Raw genomic sequence first — 15,965 nt, forward strand, 5'->3', positions numbered from 1 at the left:
AATAATGTTTAAAAATATGTATACTTATTTCCTTTTATCTTGTCTTATTTGGTATTTTTCTTCAAGGCAGGATACTCATTAAATATTGTTCAGTTTTCCATTAGTTTGGAAATTAGTTTCCAACTTGAATTAATTTGTTGATTAGTGATTAATGAAGACAACAAAACAGTAAAATTTGTACTTGAGAAAGAGTTTATAGTCACCAATTAATTTGTTTATATATGTTTATATGTTTAGTTGTGTGTGTGTGCATTTTCATAAGAAAATGCATAGGTACCCAAATGCACAAGTTATACTCAGAAGAGCAGATCATTTCCTGATCATATATTTAAAGCATTAATACTATCTTTTGTGATATATTTTAATATTAGGTTGATAACTCTTTTTTTCAAAGCATTTTAATATTGATCTTGATTTATCACAGAATAAAAATATCTTTTGACCTCAAATTTGTCCTGATATTCTGAGCCTCCCAATGATTTCAAGTACTTAGAAATAAGAACAATGACTTGTGATTCAAGTGCAAGCATTTATCTGAGTGTGTCCAGATCATTTACCTGGCACAAAATAGCATAAGATACAGACAAATCAGGCTGAATAAACATAAAACCCAAATATTTCTTGCTTTTTTAAAAAGCCATCTTTCCCAGCATAACCATTTCTTAGTGAATATTATCATGTCCCTTGCCTTGTAACAATTTATGTATATTGAGACATAATTTCACATCTCCAATTCCTCATATCACATTACTACAGCAATTCCGTGAGATTTTTATCAACAACAGTACATATACATGCTAGAAAAAAAGGTCTTATATCTATTTGGATTCGGATAATTTCTAAAGAAAACCATTAAGAAATCTAGAAAGTTGATAGGGGTTATTTCCACATTTTATGTGTCTAATATTTACCTGCAGGCAAATATGAAAGATTTCTTGAATAACTGTGGCTACTTAAAATTTACAGACTTGAACCTATGCGGAGAGAGTGGTTGATCTTAAACTGACACAAACCAGACAGTCTCCTAATGTTACTCTAAGGAGTTTTAAACTGACTTGGTTAAAGCTGAGGTTATTTGCCTTGGGGTGGCCTAATGGAAGGGTTATTATAACACTGTCCACAAATAGGGGCCTTGAGAGAGTCAAGCCAGTGCACTCCACTGACAGTTAATAGACTGGGCCATTGCCTTGTCACACTGATCTCCGAGGCCAAAGGTCATACCACCCCCTTAATATTTAAATAAAGATACTTGACAAGAGGAGAAAACATCTTATTGCCAGTGGTGGCGGCTGCTCCATTTGTAAGACCCTTTACAAAGCCATGCTAATTCTGGGCCTCCTTAGAATGCCTGGTAACCTTTCATAAATCCATCTTTTCCAGATGTCCTTGGGAATGACAGTTATAAAACTACAAATGATTTGTAATGCAAAATGGGACTGACAGATTTGAAGATAAGGGCTCCAAGTACTAAAGTGACTGGAATGATAGCTAAAAAAAAGGCACCGAGTGCATGGATAAATAGCTACCAAAGTGACTCAAGATTATTTTAAACATCTCTAGTAAATGAAAGAAAAGGGTACATGAAGGAAAACTAGTGTTTACAATATACAGGTAGCAAAGGACGTCATGAAGATAATAACTCTGGGTCGGCAGGGTGAAAAGAACAGAGCAATCAGAGCTTCTTTTCTGGGGAACCGTTTTTCAATTTTTCAATTATGTCATTTTTTATATGTAAACATATGAACTCCATTTTTATATCATTAAGGAGTACTGGACTAAGTGAACTTAATTATATATTTTTATTTCAATTAAAAAGAATAAATGGGTTCCTGGTGAAACAATTAAACATACTTTTACAACATGATCCTAAATTTTCTATCTTTGTCTGTACATACGATGCATTTAAATAACAGAATGTTAAACTTGTAGAACCTGATAAGGACTATAATACGGTTAATAATGCAGGGAAGGTTGGGGTGGTGGCATTCTGGAGGGAGGAGAGGGCAAGGAGGGATCCTGTACCTACAAAACGCATCAAGGAAAATAATAAATATAATTTAAAAACACAAATGGACTAAATGCCGTATTACATTAACATAGTCACAATGAATCACATCTTAAAACTTAATGAAAGACTAATTTCTGTATTTAAAACTTGCAACAGGGCTGATTTAGATCCACAGGATAAACAATCCAACGAAAGGGTGCCTCCCACTATCTGTTTTCAGGGAGCTTGAATGTCAGGGAATGACCTGAGGCCACGTGGAAACACTGCACGTGAGCTCAGGCGTGGTACTGCATGAACGGTCACGGAAGAGTTCCGTGGCTCTGATTTTAAATCATCTACAGGCTAATCCAGAAGCCCTGTGTGGACACTTTCTCTCTCTCTCTCTCTCTCTCTCTCTCTCTCTCTCTCTCTCTCTCTCGATGATGTGAGTGAGAGATAGATAAGAGATCTGTCTTTACTGACTCCTCAACTGACTGTAACAACTACGGTTGGCCCAGACTCAAGCTTGGATGCAGGAACTCAATGAGGTCTGTGAGGTGTTTGGCGACAGTTCATTAGACTAGCTATCAACACTGCCTCCCGGAGACTGTGTTTGTTGTCAGGAATGGAGGGGAGGGAATGTCAGGAGCTGGGACTCAAACCCAGGCACTCCAAAGGATGATGCAGGTGTGTCAACCACTGCGCTCAAGGCTGGTGCTCCAGACCTGGGGCGCTTTCGAGCAGGTGCATGCTACTGAACTCATGAAGACAGTCCTGCAAGCTTGGCCATTTGATTTTCTCCTGTAGAAGAAGCTTAGTGCTGATGCAATTTCCCTGTTGTGGTTGTATGTGTCACCCAGTTCTCTTTCCCCTATATTCACATGTCTTCTGTTTGGTATTCTAGTCCTTCCATTTTACTCCTGTTTCTCTTTTTATGTGCTATTTAACAAAATGAGCCGATGGCTGTGGCTACTGGTTGGGGGGGAATAAACTCTTAGAGATCCATAGAAACTTTCCGATTTAAATATTTTAGTTGCATTTTGAGATCTTGAAACTGAGCCCCGAAGTTTATTCATAGCAACAAATACAACACATCTTTGAAACAAGAAATGCATTTGCAAACAGTACTTAAGGATTTCTGCAAATAATTGCATTCATTAGATCAAATTTTCTCGAAGTAGAAAGTTCCATGAAACAGATTTCTGATAACTTTTAATTATATTTGAGCAAGGCATAGAAAAAAAGAGGTTTCCTTTTCTTTTTAGTTTTACATATTTTTCCAATGCCATAAAATATATTATGATGTTGACAGTATGTCTGAGAGATGTCACCTACAAAACATTGAACTAGGTGCTGCTTTTAGTATGTAAATAAAAGAAAGTGTGCACGTGGTAGTTTTTTTCTGGGTAAATTAGACCTCATGAAAACTAAGGTAAGCTTCCCCTGCTTCATGACCGATTTATTCTCCTTTTTCACTCAGTCCAACTTGTGAAATGATTAGGTGGTCAGAGGCGGGATTGCAATGTACAGGCTAGTAAGCCACGTAAACTGGCTGTTTTTAGATATTTTGACCAATGAGTCTATGCTTATTTCATTCATTCATCATATACTTAACATTTATTGATTCATTGGAGTCAGTAGAACAGCCCTTTCCTAGTGCCTTTGAGAATTGGACATGCGATGTTTGATTCGTTTATTTCCCCAGCATTTATTGGCTTCCGTAGACCAGTAGTTTCTAGAGAAATTCTGGAGTACCTCCCTCTTTAAGGACTTGGTTACCACCTTACCATTTATCTTCATCAGAAGGCCTAATCCCCTGCCATCTTCATTTTGAGGTCCCACCTTCAAAGTGAACTTTTATCTGGCTCGAGCTGCTGTTTAATTAGCATGCGTGTAACATAGCCTGACTGTCTCAGACGACCCTTTACAGTGTTCTAACACACTCTGGCCCCACCCTTGTGCGTGACCCCCCCCCCCCGCCCCCTCTGGTTGCAACACTGAAGTTTTCTGAGTAACTTATTAGTATGTTTTTCTCTCCTTGAATCACAAATCCAGGCTGGCAGGTACAGTGCAATGTGCAGACTGGATTGAAGCAAAGCAGCATTCTCTTACTTTGCTGTGTATAGGAAGTGATAATAATGAGAATCAGATTTTCCTGGGTTCATACACAGGAAACAACTTCTGGCACAGTAATTCTTTGAACTGGAAGCATGAGGGCGACTGCTAATGCATCCTCCTATTGAACGTGATGCCTACGCACAAACGCAGCCTTTCTCACTGCTGAAATGGACCGGACCAGATTTATGGCACTAAACTTCTGAGCAAATATGACTATTTTGATTTACTCTGAAAGATTCTTGTGTTCACAATTCATCTGCTGAGATCAGAAGTTCCAGGGTCGATTCCACGTAATTTAGTTATGAAATGGATTTAAGATATGTTCAGGAAGCTGTTTTACAAATACTTGCATCTGATCAGAAAAAGAAAAAAAAAAAGAAGTAAGATAACTATCACTCCAACAACGCTAACAATCCAACAGTAACCCAGTGTCTCATATTGTGGGATAAGTAGCAGTGGTTTATTCCATCCCTTAGGATCTGTAGGAAGAGGATCAGGCCGATGCAGTGCAGTTCATAGTATGACCAGAAGCAGCACAGTAAACCTCTGAGAAACTCACTTTCCTCATCTGTAAAAACGGGAACAATTATAAAAACCTTATGTAATAATAATCATACAAACCTCATGTGGTTGTTAAGGTTCAAATGATAGCACGGAAGCAGATGTGCTTTTCAAATTGTACAGTTGCTAGAATTACACACTATTTTATTTCCATTAGGCTGTGAGCTCATTTAAGGCTAGAATCGTGCTGGATTCATTGTCATTAAAATGTCTAGACTTAACACCATGCTTGGCACCGGACAAGTGCTCAATAAGTGCTGAGTGAACATATGAATAAATCAGTTCAGGATACTGGAGCTACAAAGATGAATTTAATCTTGCTCTCTGAAACCTTTTTAATCCATTTGATGAACAGGATATACACAAAGAACACTATAACACAAGTTGAAATTTTGTCTGCACAACTTCAGCAGGATGACATTTAGCACCAATCTCATAACTGCTCTGTTCTTTCTTTTCAAATGCTTTTTTTGTTTTTTAAAGGATTATTTGTTTATTTATTTGAAGGATAGAGTGACAGAGAAAGGGAAGGAGTGACAAAAATGGGAAGTCTCCCTTGTTCTCTCGGTGTGAACATGTGCATAACTACACATGAAAATGTGAGCACCCACTAATATGTATTTTTCATTTTTAAGCTTCCCTGAGTATTGTCATATGAACAAAGCAGCAGAAAGTCATGTTTTTGGGAGTTAGGAGAGAATTTTCAGATTATATTTCTAGTGGAGAAAAAAAGTCAATATTATGTAACAGTTTAAGGAAGATGGAAAAACAACATCTGATTGTTCTCACCGGATCTTAGGGCTCAATGATCTTCCACAAAACTCATAGTGACTGGTCTTTGAGATATTTCGTGAAAATGGAAAGTAATGGTAACCAAATGCAAAATATCTTAAATTGGTTGAGATGCCCACTGAATGTTCTTTTCCTCAAAATGTCCTCGTTGACCCATCAGAGAAAAATATATTTAGTCCGTTCTTAACTAATTGTTGTTGTAGGGATGGAACAAGTGATTCGTGTGTCTACTCTGACATTCCTGGGATGGAAAGCCTAGAAGAAGCAGGAGTGAGGACTGCAGCCCTTCCTGGTGTCATGCATCTGGGGCGTGGGCGCGCTGCTCAGCTGCGTGGCTGCGCATGCTCTATTGGTGAAGGAAGGTAAGACATTCAGATCCCTGGAGAGTTCTCTTCAGTCTCATCCACAACTCAGGATTATTCAGTTTTGTGACAGTTGTAAAGTTCCCACAAAAATGACACAATAAGTGTGAAGCAGAGAGATTTCAAATATAGCAATCCAATCTATTAAGTGAAAGAATGGTCTAAAGAGAATCCTGTGGCTACTTTCTTCTAAGAGTGCATATTATTTTGGTTTTGCATTTCTTAGAATTATTTTTTTCAATATCAGGATAGAAGAAATGCTGTTATTTTTACGTTGCAGATGTGAGACCACAGCATAAAAGAATTGTGGACATACCGGGACGCCCAGCTCTTGACCGGCAGAGAATAACAGACTACCCACTGCTGCACAGATGGAAAGTTTAGGTCCATCTTGTGTGTTTGTAGTGGTGGTTGCTTTTTGGCTGGAGTACTTTGTATTGCACATCCTGTGCCTGCTTACTGGTTTATGGTTGTTGAAAGGGGAATAGAATGATGACACTGAATGTGGGGAAATCATAAATTTTGAACTGTCTTGTTGCAACGCATAAGAGGAGTACATAAAAGTACAGCTCCCAACCCAAAAGCGTAATGAAAAACAAAGGCAAGGTTTGGGTGCAAAAAGGGATCTGATTCTTTTCCTTTGGACCCTTCTGTCTCCTGCCCCTACAGAAAGCTGAATAACAGGTTCGTCATAGTTGTAACAGGAATCTGGAACATGCCTCCAATAAGAATGACATTACACTTGTAGAGTTCTTGCCTATTGCTTGTGTGTGTGTGCATGTGTGTGTGTGAAAGAGAGAGAGAGAGCGAGAGAATGAGGACTTAGCATATTGAGAAAGGAACTGTTTGCATTTCCTCTCTTCAGAAGACAAAGTTGTGATTTTTTCCTTTCCCACTGAGAACTCCAGCGAGCTCTGAGGTTGATGGTTTCCACTTTCACCCTCTCACATCCCAAGGTGCTTGTGGAAATGAACATTTTGTGTAGCAAGATGGGAGAAAGCTATTCAACCATGCAGGAAACCTATATGCCAATAGAGTCTGTATTCCACACAGTGAGGGGAAATGGTTATCAGTTGAAGCGTGCCACATTACTTAAAGGGCACCTGGCGACGGGGGAATGTGATTTATCATCTTTTTTAAGAAGAAACAATCAGAAAGAGACCAAACAAAAAGTTGTGTCCAAACCCCAAGTTTGAAAGTATTTTTCTGTCTCTGAAATAGCAAAGTCAGAATGTTAAAATCTGTGTGACTCTTCCTTCTCTCTTCCCCCACCCCAACACTGATTCTTTCTTAAGTGGCTGCCAACTGCCAGCCCAAATATAAAGAGATTCATGAATTACACCTACTTGGAATAATGATGACCTGTTTTATGGGATGCTGAGATTGTAGAAAGAGGGGAAAGACAGATCCTCTTCAGCTAACTGAGATATATTAGTTTGAGATAAAAGGACTGTGAATAACCTTCCTTGCAAACTGGCACTACAATTTCATCATCATGAGGAGAAACTGAAGAGTATTATTAAAGACAATTAAATCAACTAAAACAGGTGAGAAAATAACTAAAAATAGATTTAAAAATAGGAGTTGACATTGAGCATAAAAACAATCTTATAAAGTCCTCTTTGGATAACCCAGGTAAACAACATGTACTAAAACTCAACGTAGTTTCTTGAAAATGTATATGGGCAGTTATTCCAGAAGAGAATTTCAGACACTGTTTTTGTAAAAAACTGGTTCCTACAGGTGTCGTCATGCTCTTAAGAATCATATCTGGGGTCTGAAGCATTAGCCTAGTGGCTAAATTCTTGCTTGAATGTACTGCAGTTCCATATGGCCATTAGTACATGCCCCAACTGCTCCACTTTCCTTACAACTCCCTGCTTGTGGCCCGGGAAAGCAGTCGAGGACGGCCCAAAGCTTTGGGACCCTGCACCCGCGTGGGAGACCTGGAAGAGGCTTCTGGCTTCAGATCGGCATAGCATGGACCGTTGCGCTCACTTGGGGAGTGAATCATTGGATGGAAGATCTTCCTCTCTGTCTCTCCTCTCTGTATATCCGCCTTTCCAATACAAAAATAATAAAAATAAATCTTTAAAAAAAATCATATCTGGGGTCTGAAGCATTAGCCTAGTGGCTAAATTCTTGCTTGAATGTGCTGCAGTTCCATATGGCCATTAGTACACGCCCCAACTGCTCCACTTTCCTTACAACTCCCTGCCTGTGGCCTGGGAGAGCAGTAGAGGATAGGCCAAAGCCTTGGGACCCTGCACCCGTGTGGGAGATCCGCAAAAAGCTCCTGACTCCTGGCTTTGGATCAGTTCAGCTGCGGCTATTGTGGCCGCTTGGAGAGTGAACCAGCGTATGGAAGATATTTCTCTCCTTCTCTCTGTAGATCTGTCTTTCCAATAAAAATAAATACTGGATTTCAGTGCTCTGAGCCAATTTTGTTTGTGAACTCAGTTTACTCTCTTCCTTATGCCTGGAACCCTTTCCTGCACTGTGTGGCTCTGGCTCACAGTGTCTCTCTGAGCCCCAGCGGGTGACCTGAGGATCTAGTTAGAATTTCCCATCTAATTACCAGCACAAGGAATAGATTCTGATTTCTCTCCAGTTTCGTCCTAGAAGTACAGCCAGGGAACGCATCCGGATGTTCATGGGTCCTGTTATTGTTGTTTTAAGCAGAAATGTTAATAAGTGGTTAAAATGAGATTATACATCAGAGGATGATTTAAATGCCAATTTTATGGAGAACAAAGGAGGAATAATCTAAGGCATATTAGCCAAATGAGCAACTTCACCATTCAGAAGCAACGTGTTTCTTCAACATGGACTTGGGTCCCCCTGTAGCATGCCTCTCCCAGGCCTTTGCATTCTTTACAAATTACAACACTTGACACCTTTTATTACTCAATTTATGATCTGAGAGAAATTGATAAAATCTTCCTAGATCTTACCTCCTCTTCATCTTCTCATACAGAAAAATGCTTTGATGTTTTTATATGTGAGAAACTGTTTATAGTGAACACATCACTTCAAAACAAAATAAAACGGTAGTGGATGCCATGTTTCCAGTTGTGAATTCTCTTTCACACATCTGCTTAGCTTTCCTCTTAGACACCTGCCAGCTGTTTTTCAGTATCTGATTGCAAAGTTAATGTCCTTCAAGTCCTTTGCTCTTAAAGTGTTATTTGCATCTACGAGCAGCATGGACCAAGTAGAAAAAGGAATTTAGCTTCCAGTGGTGTGAAAACTGCCTGAAACACCATTCTCAAAGTCCTTTTCAGTGGGGTACTAAACAATAAGGACCCCGTTACAGAGGCACTTGCTTGTTTGTCCACTAGAGGTCTCTCTCGTAACAGCTTTCCTTCCGTTGGGCTCATTAATTATTTTACTCAAAGGAACAATTCCACCTTTTTAGATTGGAATGCTGCACTTAACATGTTATGCTAGAGAAAGCTATAATACCTTCTTAGCTCGCTCTCTTCCTTGATGAGTAGATATTAGGTTGACTGAATGAATCATCTTTGGTATTTCAATACACAATGGCTACACTTTTGGAAAGAAGTTTGAACTTTGACCTACTCTTCCAAAAGTCTCCAAGTTTGATCAGTTAAAACGGAGTGCTACATAACAGATGTGTTTTAGCCAGTGAATGCTGGGGCTCTGTTTTCTTCTAAGAGCATCAAAGACCAGGTGCCAACTTAGGTCACAGATTTGCTGACCTGAGCTAACTTACCTTCTTTTCTTTCATTTTTGCAAAGGGGAGAAAACATATTTGTGTCACTTATTTGCAGATATTTAGATTTTTTAAAAGCAAATTGTTTATTTCTTATTCTATTCCGTGTGTTGAAAATCAGCAATTACCTTCAGGAAAATCCATGTTACATGATAGAGGGATTTTTTTTTTTTTAACTTACATTTCCTAAAGAAAATACTAATTAGGAACTTTGCATTTTACCAAAAAGGCTTAGCTGCCATCCACTTGCTTGAAAAGACCAGTAAGTTTTTAATAATTTTAAAGCAGAAAGAATCTGAAATTAAAATTAAAGTAAGCACAGAATTCTCTCAAAGCATAATGCAAGATCGCATTGAAAAAGTACTATCGAGTGAAATACATTGACATGAGGCACAAAGCTATTTAAATATTCAGAAAACCCAAAGAATGTTCAGATTTCAGAGGCTGAAAGTAGAAAGTCAGAGCTGTGTTCTTGACACGAGAAATTCAATGGGAAGACGTGCAATGCGAAGCAGCAAAGGGGCGCCTAGCAAATCAATTTTAGTGTTAGACGGAAGGTAGAGTATGTCTGCATGAACGGATACAGTGGCTAAGCACAGAGCAATACTGTATAATGAAAAAGGGCGCGAGCGAGCAGGCGTCTGACAAGCAGCGAAACGTACCGCAGCCTGGCCGGGGAACACAGACCTGTCAAGACAACAGTTTGGAGAATTAGAAAGTGAACTCCAGCGGAAGCAGAAATGGAGTAATGCACTATTTACATCCCTGAAGTTTTCCGTTGCGTCCCCAAAAGCGTGTCCTATGCCGTCTTTTCCAGCTGTCGAAGATGAAGCAGCTAAGTATGTCATTTCTTTCAACGCAAATTTCCGATATAACAATATTTTGCGTGTTGGGAGCTAAATCTACTCATGTGACCGTTACAATGATTTTTTTTTTTTTTTTTTTACCAGAATTAGCGGTTAGATGATGAAAAAGATGACGGATAAAAGTCGAACGCCATCTTTTCAAACGTGTGTGACTCGACGGAACAGGTAGCCTGGCAGCTTTGGGTTCTGTGTTGGTGACGGATACCCCCACCCGCAGCCACTCGTGATCTGTTGTAGCTGTTCATGCGACTGAAATAATAGCACAGGCATCGCAGACTTGCGGAATTTTCTTCTGGAAGGTGTCCAAGAGACCGATTTTTTTTTTTTTTTTTTTTTTACATTTTGCAGTTGAAAAAACCGTTCCACAAGTGAAGGGACTGCTGTAACATCTTTGAAAGACTGGATTATTCTGGGAGAGAAATACCCAATTGACTTCAAAACAAACAAATAGCAGTTGGGTGGGATCACAGAAGCATATGCACCAAAAAATACATAAAGCCAGAGTGCTTTCAGGGTAAATGGCATGCTAATGGAATTTCATTATGGAAAAACTTATTTTTACAGAATACTAATTGGCTCATTTTCATCAAATGTAAAATAAGTACTATTTTTAAGATGGGTTTTCAGAACATTCAATGTGGAATGTTTTTCGTTTTTTCTTTCTTTCTTTCAGCTCTTAGTGGACAGTTTGTACAGAAAGGAACGTTTCCTTTCTGCTTCTGTTCCTAGCTTGTAAATATCTGTGCCTTCCAAGAGGTTCTTATTTTTATTTAATTCGGGATATCTTAAATAGGTGATCGGTTACTTCAATCAGTAAAATCCCATATGAACAAGAACAAAATTAACCAAATTAGAACAATGAGAAACAATTCTATGTCATAACATTGTTTTTCCTTAAGAAAAAAAAAAAGCCTTGGTAAGGCAATCTTGAACAGTAGTTCAAGTTAGCCTAGTGTTAACCTAGAGTGAAAAATATGCAGTAGAATGCGCTTTTTGTTGTAATATTGAGGCTGAAAATGTTCATGAGACAAATTAGAACTGAAAGTAAAACACAATCATTTTATATCAACACAATATAATATTGCATCTTGGGTTTTTGTAGTATATTTACATAAGCAAGGCGGTTGACACGTATGTTTATCAAGTCACTTCTTTCAGACAAATCTTTGACACTCTCAGGCAGAGTATACTGTGGGGGGAAAAGGTTACTAGCAATTTCTAGACTTTTAAAGAAGCTTTGTTACACTTTTGTCTCGGTAACTTGCTAGAGAAAAACAGGAATTCATTCTATTGATTATCAGGACATAACAAAAAAAAAGGTGATTGGAGTGAGTTTGATTAGTCAGATTTCAAAGTACTCATAATAATTAGAACAGTTTTTTTTTTTTATTTCATTTTGGAGCGAGAGAAAAACAACCTCGAATTCCTCCAAAAGACCTTTCTTGCTCCTTCCTCCTTAATTCTTTCTCCTTCTATCTTTTTATGCTTCTGTTTTTTCCTTTCTCCTTCATTCTCCTGTGACATTTTAGAAAAGAAAAAATGTTTAACTTTTGTTTGCAGCTCCCATTTCAAACCCTGGCTGTTTCCTGGGGTCAGGGAAAGTGACTTGGAAGACAACGGGAATGTTCCAGCGATTTTTAATGCAGGTATGCCTTAATTCATAGACACAATTTTTTCTTATTCTCCTTCTTCTTTTTGTAGCCCATGATAGGAATAGAAGCATTCAGCTATCTTGTGCTGGATTGAAATGATAGGTTACAGTAAATACCAAGGAAAATGTGGAGAAACACTATTGTGTTCCCCTCCAGTGCAAGGGTTTGGTTTGTTGCCTGGCAATAAGCTGGGCCTCTTACGTGAGCAGTCACAATGTGGGTGGAATCCATGAGACAAAGCCAGACATGGGTTCTTAGGTTCTTTTTGAAATCTGGTGTATTTTTTCTCTGGCCGTTAAGCCCTCTGCAGGCTCTTGGGATGGAATCAGGTTGGCTGGCAGGTGATCTCCTGCTGGTAGTGGCTGTACTGGATTGGGTCACATGGAAGTTGATGGGTGGCAGAGTGACTGGCACATGGACTGTATGCAGCCCCAACCCGGGTGAAGTTGGAAGAACTGGCCACTTTGCTTTCTTAATCTTTTTTTTTGTTTTCTTAATGGATAATGCTTTGTGTTTGAAGGCAATGTTTGAGCGCCATTGTTCGTATTTCTTTCAGTTTGGTGGAAAACTAAAATGGCATAGAACACATGCAAGAAATGTAGGCTGTCATTCGTTGTGTTTTCCTTTCAAAAAGTCCTGTTTATTTTCATGGGACTTTGACATATTTATATAATTTCCTTCCTTTAAAGAATGTGGAAACAGATTTGCAAACCTCTCTGTCAGTAGCCATCTGACACATCGTCTGAACTGTTTTGCCTACAACCAAGTTTTGGCATAAATAGATATGAATATTAAACTGGTACAAATGCCTTCAGCAGTCAGTAAATCACACATCAGCTGTCCTTACGAAGCTTACAATGACTTCATTCTATACAGGAGCATTCGTTTGTGTGCTGGCTGTTTCGCTTAGAATCTAGTTTCTTCTAATGCACCTAGGAAAGCAACAAAGGATGAACCAAGAATCTGGTTCCCTTCTACTCGCATGGGAGGCCCATCTGAAGCTCCTGATTTCAGTGTATCTTAATCCTGACTTTGTAGACATTTGAGAAATTAACCAGTGGATGGGAGATCTCTTTCTCTCTCCCCTGCCTTTCAAACAAATATTTTTAAAATGAATTAAATAAAAAGAAACACATAGATACATTCTTTTTTAAGAAGATAGATTTAGTCCTTTGAAAAAACAGAGCTACAGAGAAAAAGAAAGAGATCTTCTGTCTGCTTGCTTGCTTTCTTTCTTTCTTTCTTCCTTTCTTTCTTTCTTTCTTTCTCTCCCTCCCTCTTCCCTTCTGTCCTTCACTGCTTCCTTCCTTTCTTGCTGCTTCCTTGCTTTCTTTTCCTTTTTTGGATTTTTTTTCTCTCTTATCACTTTACAAGATAAATAGAAGCATAATTTTCATAAAACCCTAGATCTCTACTTAAGTGATTAATACTATGCTTCTTAAATAATCAAACAACAATTATAAGTGTTAACATAGTCCAAAGATGAAATTGCAAAGAAATTACTGATCAATAGGTGATACCTTTAAAATTAGAGTTTGAGTGATTTCTTTTTCCTATTGATTTCTAAATGTAGCTGTAATCACTGTAATGTATTTCCAGCTTATTTTCCTTTTTAAAAATTTCTTTTTATTTTTGATGGTGTTTACATAGTTGCTCAGGGTGGGAAGGGTGGAGGATTAGGGAAAATTGGGTGAGACCATTGTTTTCAAATTGTTTTTCTTCCTCCTTTATCTTGGGGAATGGGGGAGTTAAGGGGAGATGCCTCACCCAGTCTCTCAGCTGCCTCAATAACTGGGATGGGGAATGGCCACCCAATGTCATTCCAGGGTGCTGATGTGCAGCATACACCAAAGATTCTGCTTAAGTGTTTTCAATAGTTCTGAAATGCTGTCGATTTCATCAATCCAAGGATGAGGAAATCCTTCCAAGGTCCATTGGCTGACACAGTCCACCTTAGTGCTCCCATTCGCCCAGGCATTTGCTGCTAACTCTTGGCTGGAATAGTTCAGCAATTTTTCTGCCCTTCTTCCCCTGCTATAGCACCAGATACCCCCTGCAGGCCCTAACTGACTGCCATATCCTCTGTGTATCTGGACATGCCATCCACTGTTCCATCTTAGCCATTGAGGAGGCCCATTTCAGACACATGCACTCCGTGGTCAGTCCACTGATCCTGCAATTCTCCCCATCATTGGAGTTTCAAGTCCAGTGGCTTACTTGGGGGGAATCCCCAAGAAACCTCATCTGAAGTGATCACGGTCCTGAATCTCATGTGTGTTTGCCAGGATGGGGTCTGGCTCAATCTGTCACCAACATCTGCCTATATACATACTGGCAATTGCTGGGCCATTTCTGTCCCCAGTCTCATGTCTTACACAGACCAATGGATGCTGTAGACTAGCCCAACCCAGCCCACTACACATGAGCCTTCACCATGTCCAAACTGACTCAGTCAAACTAACCGAATTATTGTCAATGATAGACAGGAAAAACATTTTTAAATATTTAAATATGTTAGTGTTCTTTATCATCAGTGCAAGAGAAGGACAAGCTTTTATTTGATCATGTTATGTGATTTATAAAAAATTCTAAACCTACAAGAAAATTCCACACATAAAGACAATATATATTAGAGAAAATGGGGGCAGGTTTACACTTTCTGCATCTAGAGCAGAGTTTATGATATTTTAAAGATTTTTCTAATGAACGATGACTGCAAAAATCATCAAAATAAACTGCTTTAATTACATTTTCTATAATCTTTCTGAAGAACAGTCGCATGTATTATGAGTCTGATTCTATAAATGCAGCAGTCAGTTTTCAGAGAGGTTCGGATATTTCAGATATTTTGGACAAGAGCTCTTTTTTCTTTCCCCAGTGCTGCCTCTTACGTAAGCAGGTATATTTGAATTGCCCGTCATAGGCTTCATTTAAATATACATATGTTTAAAATTAAGTCAGTAAACATAATTAAACTCTGCACTTTTAGGGAAATGGGGAATAGCAAATGGATTGATTCGTAGTAGGGGGTGGTCTTAACTAAGAGAGCCATGGGACATAGTTCTCAAAGTGTTTGTGAAACTTGTCACTGCAGATACACACTTGCTTGTTTCCAATCCAGAAATAACCCACAGGAGACAAGAAATAAAGACATCTGCCTAAATGCCTATAAAGAGAAAGCCAATAGCTCAGAGAAGATTTGTGTTTGATTCCTTCAAAGTTTTTAAAGTATGCTAGTTAATCATGCAACTATATAGCTGGTTAGTAAAAATATTCATGAAACTGCTTGAAATGCCAAAGGAGCTTGATGAGAATCCCCTCAACTTTGTCAGATCTTTAAATGAGAGCTAAAAATTAAACATTAAAACTTAAGAATATAAAACTATGGCCCGGCGCGGTGGCGCAGTGGTTAAGGTCCTTGCCTTGCACGCCCAGGAGCCCATATGGGCGCCGGTTCTAATCCCGGCAGCCCTGCTTCCCTTCCAGCTCCCTGCCTGTGGCCCGGGAAAGCAGTCGAGGACGGCCCAAAGCTTTGGGAACCTGTACCCGCGTGGGAGACCCGGAAGAGGCTCCTGGCTTCGGATCGGCATAGCATCGGCCGTTGCGCTCACTGGGGGAGTGAATCATCAGACGGAAGATCTTCCTCTCTGTTCTCCTCTCTGTATATCCGCCTTTCCAATAAAACATAATAAAAATAAATCTTTAAAAAAAATAAAAAATACTTGTGGTTTTGAAACCTGGAGAAGACTGTGCTGCCTTTTTTCCCTTTAGCCAGCACCACAGGGATCCCCAGGTCAGCATTCAAAACGTGGCGGAACATACGGAGCACAAGGCACACAGCTTTCGATTTCAGGAATATGGGATTCGAAAGTTGGACAAGTGCCTCTTGAC

The 15,965-nt window shown here is 39.1% G+C and overlaps 1 long non-coding RNA gene across 1 annotated transcript; it reads left to right on the forward strand.

Moving 5' to 3' along the window:
* Nucleotides 1-9,769: 9,769 nt before the first annotated feature.
* LOC121170991 lies at nucleotides 9,770-11,619 on the forward strand. The gene is made up of 2 exons (XR_005886075.1): nucleotides 9,770-10,395; nucleotides 10,507-11,619. It is a non-coding gene; the product is annotated as an uncharacterized LOC121170991 (long non-coding RNA).
* The last annotated feature ends 4,346 nt before the right edge of the window (nucleotides 11,620-15,965 follow it).

This window comes from Ochotona curzoniae, unplaced genomic scaffold (genome assembly GCF_017591425.1).
Source record: "Ochotona curzoniae isolate NIBS_2020 unplaced genomic scaffold, NIBS_Ocur_1.0 scaffold_2476, whole genome shotgun sequence".
Classification (NCBI taxonomy): Eukaryota; Metazoa; Chordata; class Mammalia; order Lagomorpha; family Ochotonidae; genus Ochotona; species Ochotona curzoniae.